The sequence below is a fragment of the Chelonoidis abingdonii genome, chromosome 2 (genome assembly GCF_003597395.2).
Source record: "Chelonoidis abingdonii isolate Lonesome George chromosome 2, CheloAbing_2.0, whole genome shotgun sequence".
Lineage (NCBI taxonomy): Eukaryota > Metazoa > Chordata > Testudines > Testudinidae > Chelonoidis > Chelonoidis abingdonii.
The window spans coordinates 243,902,664-243,913,746 of NC_133770.1; the positions used below are offsets into that span (position 1 = coordinate 243,902,664).

The 11,083-nt window shown below is 47.6% G+C and overlaps 1 protein-coding gene across 9 annotated transcripts in view; it reads right to left on the reverse strand.

Moving 5' to 3' along the window:
* Window positions 1-11,083, reverse strand: part of STAU2 (staufen double-stranded RNA binding protein 2) — a 234,245-nt gene that overhangs the window by 185,973 nt on the left and 37,189 nt on the right. The window lies entirely within an intron of this gene.

The window sequence follows — 11,083 nt, forward strand, 5'->3', positions numbered from 1 at the left end:
TCCTCAGTTCCTTCTTGCCGGCTACTCCGACAGTGGGAAGGAGGGCGGGTGTGGAATGGATATGAGCAACACATCTCGAAGAACAACAGTTACAAAGGTGAGTAACCGTGTTTTCTTCTTCGAGTGCTTGCTCATATCCATTCCAGTAGGTGTTCCCAAGCCTACCTAGGCGGTGGGGTCGAGTTAGAGGTCACTGTGCGCAACACAGCAGAGCGAAGGCCGCATCATCCCTGGACTGCTGGACCAGGGCATAATGGGTAGCAAAGGTGTGCACGGAGGACCAGTCGCTGCCCTGCAGATCTCCTGGATAGGCACCCGTGCGAGGAACGCTGTCGATGAAGCCTGGGCTCTGGTAGAGTGCGCCGTTACTCTGCCCGAGAGAAGATGGGCTAGGTGCGTAACAGGTCCGTATACAGGAAGTCACCCATGAGGAAATCCTCTGAGAGGAAACTGGTAACCTCTAACTCGTTTCCGCGACGGCAACAAAGAGTTGGCGGACTTACGGAATGGTTTGGTACGCTCCATGTAAAAGGCGAGCGCTCTGCGCCACGTCTAAGGAGTGTAACTGCTGCTCCTTGTGAGACAAGTGTGGTTTTGGGAAGAAGACAGCAGGAATATGTCTTGGTTGACATGAAGGCCGAGACGACCTTGGAAGAAGATGCGGTGCGGCCTCAGTTGCCCTTGTCCCGATGGAACACCGTATACGGGGATCCCGACGAGGGCGCGCAGCTCCGACACGCGCCCGAGCAGAAGTGATCGCCACCAGGAATGCCGTCTTCCAGGACAAGTAAAGAAGGGAACACGTAGCAGCGGCTCAAACGGGGGAGACATGAGACGGGCATACACAGGTTGAGATCCCAGGAGGGGCTGGGGGCGGACCTGCGGGTAAAGGCGCTCCAGCCCTTTGAGGAATCTGGACACCATTGGGTGCGAGAAGACCGAGCTGCCTTCACTCCCTGGGTGAAAAGTGGAGATGGCCGCTAAGTGAACGCGGAGAGAGAACAGTGCCAGGCCTTGCTCCTTGAGCGAACAAAGGTAATCTAGAATGACTGGTATGGAAACAGTGTGGATGGAAGCGCTTTTCCGCCACCAGCATGTAAACTGCTCCATTGGCTACGTATGTCGCCCTTTGTAGATGGTTTTCTACTTCCAGAAGGACCTGCTCACTGGGAAGAGCAATGTAATTCGGACCGAGTTAGCATCAGGAGCCACGCCGAGAGGTTGAGCGACTGGAGGTCCGGTGACAAAGGCGGCCGGATCCTGTGTGATCAGGTCCAGGTGAAGAGCAGGGGAACCGGGTTCGCACTACCGACAGGTCCAGCAACAGAGAGTACCAATGCTGGCGGCCCATGCCGGAGCGATCAAAATCAAGCGGGCCCTGTCCCTGCGCGCCTTCAGAAGGAACTTGTGGATAACGGGAACGGGGAACGCATGAAGAGGTGCGCTGTCCAGGGAATTAGGAAAGGCGTCCGCGTATCGGGCCCGGCTCGCGCCTGGAAAGAGCAGAACATTCGGGCACTTCCTGTTCCTGCGCGTTGCAAAGAGGTCCATGCGGGGATGCCCCACTGCCGGAAAGAGAGCAAGGGACGTCGGTGTGAGGACATTCGTGGGAGCTGAAGGACCGCTGAGATGGTCCGCCAGGTATTTCGAGCCCCGGGCAAGTAGGAAGCATCAGGTGACCGAGTGGGCTATGCAAATTCCCCACAGTATCGTTGCTTCCCGGGAAGAAGAGGAGATTTCGTTCCGCCTTGCTTGTTCACGTAGTAAAACTGCCGTCATGTTGTCGATAAAGACCGAGACACAGCGGCCCTGGATCTGACGACGAAACGCGAGACAAGCCAGCGGACCGCTCTCAGCTCCCGGACGTTGATATGCAGGGCGAGCTCGGAGGAGACCAGCGCCCCTGGGTCCGGAGGGTCCCTAGGTGAGCCCCCCATCCCAATCGACGCGTCCGTCGGTCAGGGACAGCGAAGGGCTGGGGTGATGAAACGAAGCCCCGCTACGACGGACTGATCTAGCCACCATTGGAGGGAAAGGAGGACGCCTTGTGGAATCGTGACCACCGTTCTCCAACGTGCGCTGGCCGAACGGAGCTGAGGATGAGCCAGGATTGTAGGGCCGGAGGCGGAAGTCGGGCGTGCCCGTGATGAAAGTGCAGGCTGCCATGTGCCCAACGGCGTCAGGCAAGTGCGCAGGGAGGTCAGAGGTTGCGACTGCAAGCGTCGGATGATGGCTGATAGCGTCTGGAACCGTGCTGGAGGAAGGACCGCCCGGGCTATGTAGAGTCCAGAACGGCTCCGATGAACTCTATCCTCTGAGTAGGATAGAGTGGACTTCTCCACATTGAGTTAGCCGAGGTGGGAGAAAAGTGGCTGACCACTTGGACGTGTTCCTGGACTCGATCCTGCGAAGGCCCCCGGATAAGCCAGTCGTCGAGGCAGGGGAACACGTGTACCGACTGCGACGAGAAAGGCGACGACTACGGCCATGCACTTGGTGAACACTCTTCGGGGCGTGGAGGATCCGAATGGAAGGACCGTGAATTGATCAGTGCCTGCCGCCCACAACGAAGCGGAGGGATCTGCGATGGGGGGAAATATGGAGATATGGAATAGGCGTCTGCATGTCGAGCGGCGTACCAGTCTCCGGGATCCAAGGAAGGGATAATGGTCCCCAAGGAAACCATGCGAACTTCAACTTGAGTAGGTATCTGTTGAGTCGCGGAGATCGAGGATGGGACGGAGACCTCACTTGGCTTTGGGATCAGAAAGTACGGAGTAGAACCCTTTCCCGTCTCGCCGCGGACCCCCTCCACGGCTCCCTTGTCGAGGAGCGTTGCAACCTCTTGTAGGAGGATTTGCTCTGTGAGAGGGGTCCCTGAAGAGGGACAAGGAAGGAGGGCAGGAGGGCGGGCACGAAAGCAACTGCAGGTGGTACCCAAGCCGCAGCGTGCGGAGGACCAACAGTCCGTAGTTAGCTGGCGCCACGCGGGATGAAGAATGGAGACGGTTGGAAAAGGAGGGATGGATCCATGGAAAGAACTGGTACAGCAGCCCCCGGCGCACTTCAAAAGGACGCTTCGGACCGGAGGATGGCTGGAGGGACCTTGAGTTTGGCCCCCGTGGTTGCCAGTGTCTCGCACGCCTGCCGCCTATGTTACGTCTCCTGCAAAGTGCTGCCTTTGTCTGGGCTGCGGGAAGGGCCTGCCGTGTTGTTGCAGCCTGAACGGACGACGCTGCGCTACAGGCGTGTGCATCCCGAGGGCACGCATAATGACCCTGTTGTCCTTAAACTTAGGCGCGGGTCCGTCTTCTCAGAAAATAGGCCCTGGCCCTCGAACGGAAGGTCTCTGCTTGTGATCTGGAGTTCCGGAGGAGACCAGAGATCTGTAGCCAGGAGATGCAGCGCATAGTGACTCGGAGGCGATGTCCTAGCGGCTGAGTCAGCTGCGTCTAAAGACGCCTGCAGTGCAGTGCGCGCGACCCTTCTGCCTTCGTCCAGAGGGCGGTGAACTCTTGCCGAGCGTCTTGTGGGAGAGCTCCCTAAATTTAACAGCCGCTCCCAGGTATTATATGCGTAGCGGCTGAGCAGGGCTTGTTGGTTTGAAACCCGCAGCTGCAACGCTCCGGCGGAACAGACCTTACGGCCGAGCAGGTCCATACCCGCGCCTCCCGGACTTCGGGCCGGAGTTTTCTTGTCCATGTCGTTCCCTCTCGTCACAGATTGAACGACGAGGGAACATGGGGCGGGATGGACGTAGAGATACTCATATCCCTTCGAGGGAACCATATACTTGCGCTCCACACCCCGAGCAGCGGGGGAATGGAGGCCGAGACTGCCAGATGTGGTGGCGTTCGTTGTATGGTTTTTATGAAGGGCAGGGCGACGCGAGTGGGCGCATCTGCCGAGAGTATCGTGACGACCGGGTCGGCAACCTCGGAGACTCCTCAGCTTGGATGCTCATTGTTGCGCAACGCGTCTGAGGAGGTCCTGGTGAGCCCTAAGGTCTAGTGGGGGGGGACCGGTGGTCGTCGTCCCCGCCACCGCTTCATCCGGCCGAGGATGACGAGGAGACCTCGGCAGAAGTGGTCAGTTCGCCTGCCTGCCGGCCCGCTGGAGTTGCTAGGGTAAAAGTTCTCCGACGAACGTGCACGCGCGGCGCGTACACCTACTGGAATGGATATGAGCAAGCACTCGAAGAAGAACTCAGCATTGCACATAAAATTGAAATTTCCAGCTCCAAGCATCAAATTTCATTTTATACTTAGCTGAAAATTGAAATTCAGGAACAATTCTGAATCCTGGTCTATGGGTAGGTCACAGTTACAAGGAAGTGGATCAATGATAATTCATTTCCTCCAAAATCAAACAACAAAACCAATTATTCAGCATTAAAACACAGAAGAGAATGAGTTGCTTCCTTCTGGGTTTCTTCTCTACTAGTTCGCCAAATTCTCAAAAGCAAGATCCTGCCCAAGATGAATAAAATCCATTGTGCTCCTTTTTATAATCCAGTATGAAGCTGTTTGGCAGAGCTGTCCTCACACGATTTTCTATTATTTTTATTAAGTTTTATTTAATTCATAGATGCAGAATTAAAATGTTACGAGGCTACGAGATACAATTTGTTTTGCTTTATTTAGAATGAAGGTAAGCGCATTACAAAGAAAATCCATTTTAGAGTCTTAAATTTCTGCCAAAGAACTTGTGCTTAAAAAGAAATTGCATGTCCATTTCTTACATAGCGAGTTTAAGAATGATGGAAGTGAATGCAATTTTGCAAAGTCAAATACGCCAATAATAAATAAGCATTTATCAGCTTGACTTGAGCATTACATTTACTTCTGAAAAGTGTTCAGTTAGAGTGATGGCTTGCACAGCGTTAATTCTGCAAATCTCGCTGATTCCAGCTGTTAGGTACAATTTAGGTACTGCATCTGCAGCCCTATTTCCTTAAAGCCAGTTTTTATTTCTGAATTTATTATTTAATTTGTTTTTAGAGACTGGCTGAATTTCGAAAACTGCATGCAGGTATGTAAAAGTACAAAATTGTTCAGCAATCTGCAAGAGGCAAAAATAGGGCAATAAAAAGATATGAAGCGCTATGTTCATCAAAATGCTTCTATGTCTGAATGAGTGAGGTCTGCCATTCCTGGCACATTATTTAGGTACCTTTAGAAGGAAGAAATCTGTTCAGTATGGCTTGAGATAGAAAAAGTGAAGTGAAAAACAACAGTCAAAGTCAAGAAGAGAGTAGGCCACAGAGCAAAATATTATTAGCCTTTGGAGCAGCATTTTTATCCACCAACTGAAGAACTAGGAAACAATGAAAACGGTCCCCAATTGCAACTCATTCTTAAGTACAAAATAGCACAAGCAACGTCAACAACAACATAAGAATATTCCCTACAGAAGATGAGGGCATTAGAAAAAGTCAAGTCTACAGTGCTGAAAGGCTGAAGGGGAAGGTAAATATAACAAAAAGAAAATGCTCCCCTCTATGACACAAAAGTGGAATAAAAGGAAAAATGATAATGAACCTGTGATGTACACTGTATATTTAAAAGCTAAAGCAGACATTTAGAACACAAACATCTCAGGCTCTTATCTACTTCAGCTCATACAATTTCCCATGAACTGTATTACTCACTAATCTTTACAAGCATGCAGACTGGGTTACTGAGAATGTCTTCCAAATACTCATTACAGTAAAACAACATAAACAATGTTGCATATCTCACCGCAGTATCATTTTCTTCCTACATAAGAAATTCACATTGAAAAACCATGGTTCTTGCCAACATGGTGATTAAGTAAATTAAAGGATGAAATGCCTCACTCATTTAATTTAATTATGTTTACTCTGTTAATGTTACATGTAGAAATTAGCTCAATCGTACAAATTAACAGAAAATTATTTACATTATAACTGAAGTAGATAAAGTAAAAAGAGGAAAGTTTAATACAAGTTTTTCCTGCTCATCAGTCCAATGTAAGTTTACATAACTAAAATAAACTGGGGTAAATTCTGTTCCCACTTCCAGGAATGCAAGCCTACTGATTTCAAGTTGCATTAATATGAATGAGAGAAGAGTTTGGCACATCATCTACTTGGTAGCCTAAGAACTGTAACTTGCACTGCATTGTACCTCCACAACCAATACAATCCAATATCAGTTCTTACCCTGAATATCTTACTGATTATATCATGAAGAGAGGTTCATAACTCTGAGATACAGCCAGTCCTGTCCATGGGAAGTAAAGAGCATCTCATGCTGTCCAGCACTGATTCCACCACCATGTTAAAAAGTAGTACTGATAGGATCCAAAGGAAGACTCCACTCCTACTTAAAAGAAATTAGTTGCCATTGTTGCACACCTGAAAGGGCACAGAGGAAGGAAAGCTGGAAGGATATTAGTAGAGTCCCTCGGTGCTCTGATTCTTTTCTATACAGAAATTTAGAAAAAGGTGATAATTCCTATGGCTTTTCATGTACAGTAGATAAAAAAATTCTAATTTCTACTTCAATCCTTACAATTTTCAAATTCTAGTAGGCATAGGTCTGGAAGAAAAATATGAAATTATTGCTGATAACACTTGCAGATGACACACACACATTACTGGAGTGGCAAATGAGAAGAATAGGCCACTTATACAGAGCAATCTGGATCATTTGATAAACTGGGCACAATGCAACAATGTGATTTAGTACAGCCATATGCAAGGTCATACATCTGGGAACAAAGAATGCAGGGCATAATTCTAGGACAATCAGGAACTATATCCTGGAAAGTAGGGTGGAGAACAATAACGTTTAACAATAGCTCCCAGTGCCATACTGTGTCTAAAAGGGCTAATATGATCCTTGGTTGAAGAAACAGGGGACTATTGAGTAGGTGTAGAGATGTATCTTTAATAACATTGCTAATCTTGAATTAATGCAAGAATTTTTAATGAATCTGTAAACTCAAGGGTTGTACCGTATGACTGGAGAATTGCTAACATAGTTCCTATCTTTAAGAAAGGGGAAAAAAGTGATCCAGGCAACTACAGGCCTGTTAGTTTGACAAGGTTTTGGAAAAAAAATTGAAGAAGAAAGTAGTTAAGGACATTGAGGTAAACAGTAATTGGGACAAATTACAACATGGTTTTATAAAAGGTAGATCATGCCAAACCAACCTGATCTCCTTCTCTGAGAAGGTAACAGATTTTTTAGACAAAGGAAACGCAGTGGATCTAAATTTACCCCGATTTCAGTAAGGCATTTGATACGGTTCCACATGGGGGATTTTTAGCTAAATTGGAAAAGATGGGGATCAATATGAAAACTGAAAGATGGATAAGAAACTGGTTAAAGGGGAGACTACAACAAGTTGCACTGAAAGGTGAACTGTCAGGCTGGAGAGAGGTTACTAATGGAGTTCCTCAGGGATCGGTTTTGGGACCAATCTTATTTAATCTTTTTACAGGGAGGGAGAGGAAATCTATTAAGCTCAGTACAATGTGGACACACGCACAAATGGATCTAAAACTGACACGAGATTTAGACTTTGAAATTAAGATGGAAGGTTTTAACCATCAGATGGAGGAAGTTCTGGAACGCAGCCGCCAACGGGATAGTGGGGCAAAGACGTTATCTGGCTTTCAAGAGCGAAGCTTGATAAGCTTATGGAGGGGATAGTATAAATGAATTGGTCTTGACTAAGCGGTAAATATCCCAATGGCTTGTGAGGGATTGGGATCCAGTTAATGACATAAGAATTCTTTCCTGGTTCTGGTGGGAATCTGGCCCCATGCTCAGGGTTTTAGCTGATCGCCCATATTTGGATCAGTAAGAATTTTCCTCCAGGCAATGGCAGAGGCCCTGGGGTTTTCGCTTCCTCTGCAGTGTGGGGCAGTGTCATAAATGATAGCTAAGGTTAAGTTTCTTCACCTGAACGGGTTAACAAAGGGAACCAAACACCTGACCAGAGGACCAATCAGGAAACTGGATTTTTTCAAATCAGGAGGAAATTTTGGGGGTTAGTCTTTTGTCTGTGCTCTTCGGGCTTGGAAGGCTTCTTTCTACTTCAAGCTTCTACTTTCAGTTCAAGTTGTGAGTAACAAAGGTAGCAAGAACAAATAGGCTTTTATAGTGTTTGTTTGTTAATTTACATGTGTATGTTAGCTGGAATGTTTAAATTGTATCTTTTGTGAATAAATCTGTTTATGCATATTTTTCTTTTAAGTAATACCCTGTGTTGGTCACCTTGATGGCAGAGATACGTTCGTGTGTTTCTTCTTTTTTATATAAAGCCTTCTTTTTAAGACTTTTGAGTTTCTCTCTGGGTAGGCTAAGGAACAAAAGGAAAGGGATTCATTGTGTAGATCTGACGGAGGTAAGCTCGCAAGTCACCAGGGATATTGGTGGAGGGGCAGAGAGATCAATATCATTCTGTTCATTGATATCAGGGGTTCCTCCTCTTGTGGAATAGAAGAACATGCTTTCTTGGTTATTTAGTGATGGCTAAAGAGATTGAACATCAGTTACCTAGGTTAGCCAAGAGGAGGAAGTCGGTGAGAGAGAGGGGAAGGGAAGATGGTTATTCCCTTTGTTGTGAGACTCAGAGTCTGCAGATCTTGGCGTCTCATCAGGAAGGTTTGGGAGAGCCAGAGGGAGCCAGAACGGAATTTTGATGGTGCAGCAGATCAATCCTGAGCTGGTAATTACGTCTTAGAGGGGTTCACGCTAGTTTCACGTATACGTAAGGTTCAGAAACCGGAGGAGGGAAAGCTACGACAGTCAGAGTATTTTGGTGGAGAAGATTCTCTGCACCTGAAGTTCTTAACCCTAGAGTTGAGGATTCAATGGCTCAGACAGAGGTCGATACAGGATGGTCAGGATGAGATCTCGTAGCCTGAAGGTGCTAGGAGGTCAGATAGATGGATCATAGAGGGTCCCTTCTGACCTTAAAGTCTATATCTACGATTTAATGTTGAGCCTACTGGAATTCACCCATTCAGCAGACTCTCCCCTGCTGTTTCACCTTTTGAAAGCAGGCAGATCCATTCCCTGCATTCTTTTTTTTTTTTTTTTTTAAAGAAACATGGAAATTGACTGAAAGGAGCACTCAAACAGGATTGAGAGAGTCTTGTAGAGCTTAACCTGCTCTTGGCCACAAAGGCCTGGAACGTCCACAAATGAAGGGCTGCAACGCAGTTTTGCGTAAGCCATTTGATCAAAGAAGCTCACTGCCATCAGCTCAGAGCCATGGCTTCAAGCAGTCGTTGCTCTAGCAACTAGATACCTCAACTTCATTTTGGGGGGTGAATGTGCTGGGCATTCTGGGAGAAACTTTTATCGCACTGCCTTCAGAGGGGAGCATAAGGTCTCAGGTATCTTCTTATCCACCTTGAGCAAATGGTCGGAAAAATAAGGCCAGAAAGACAACCATCTAACTAAATGGGATTCTGGCCTGGTACCTCTCAGTTGTGAGCGTGAAGATAAGTGAACTGGCACAAGTCAAAGGTCAGCCACACGCTGAGCTGATTCTTAAGAAATTGAAGAAAAATCAAATCCTGCGTGCACACGTTACCCCCTCTTCAATACAGATATAAGGTACGCAATCAGAAGAGTCCTAGGTTCATCTGAGTCCAAAGTGACAGCTTTCTTCCTCCCAAATCGACTCTGTCCAATAGTAACTGATCCTGCAGTCTCGCCCAGAAGTACTGACATGCTGGAAGGTGCTGATACGGGCTGCAAAGAAGCCTTTCATGCAGGAAGGGTGGGTGGCTACCTGAGCTGTAAAACTCCCTGGAAAACGCTGAAGGGTAATTTATACAGGAGATGTTCAGACTTGGCCCTCTCGCTAAGCAGCCTAATTTACAATCCGTCCACTCCCTGCCTGGACCGCTGACTCCAAAAGAACTCTGTGCAGACTCTGGGAAGGAAGGGACGAAGCTGACATGAGTTAACCATACCTCTTCCACACACATTGTTCAACCCAAGTAACTGACTTTAGAAAGTGGCTTATGTGCAACAGCAGTAACTACAATGTAATTGAGCGAGCGAGGGATCTTATCAGGCTGCATAACACCTCTCCATTAAAGCCCTTACCCCTTTTCTGTTAGAAGCTCTGAAGGCTTGGCTTCACGGCTTTAACAGCGCTGCAACTTTCTCCGCTCAGGGGTGTGAAAAACCCCCGAGCACTGCAAGATACAGCCTCGTAAAGCCACAGTGTAAACAGTCGCCGCAGCGCTGGACAGGCTCCACACTGCAAGCAACCGATGAGAGTGGAGTACTGCAGCGCTGGGAGACGCTCTTCCCAGGCGGCGCTGCAACATAAGCTTGAAATTTCAAAGTGTAGCCAACCCTAACACTCACCTTTGCGCAGACTTCTTGAAATTCACGCAAAGACCAGCCCTGGAGTTACAAGACATTGCTTTGCTTTCCAAGAAATGCCATTCAGATTTCTGAAGTTAAACACTGTCTTTTCTCTTGCTGTCCCCTCTGTGGAAAATTTGGCAGCACTGCTGATAGAACTCAACTTAACGTTCTAAGTGGCCATGTATCTACAGGTACGCAGCAGCAGCTCTAGGCATAATCAGCACTGCCTGGGACTCTGGATACCCCCCGAGCAGATGCAGCAACAAGGGAGACAGCCAGCCAAGGTTACATAACGCCAACTGGGCACCGGATTCAGTGTCTATTCTCTAACGTTTGGGGGCACACATCGCAGCAGGAGACCCCACTTCCCTGCGTGTATGGGGAGAGAGATTGAAACCTTCCAAGATGTACATCACCCACCGTCCATCCGATCCCAGGATAGCAGCCTTCTCATCTGTCAGATACAGACAGTCCGTAGTAACGTCTGTGCTACAGTACCAAGGTCAAGTCAAACCTGATGATGATGCCTGCGACAGGGTTGTACATAAGAATGTTTTTATCCCTTTTCATTAAAAAAATAGGAATAAAACTGCAAAGGAACACTCCTTTAGGGTGCAAATCAAACTGGAAAGTCCATGCACTAATTTGCCCGATTAGCACATGCATTAAACAAAATACTTTAAATTTTTATTTCAAGTGATAGACCAATCCACTGA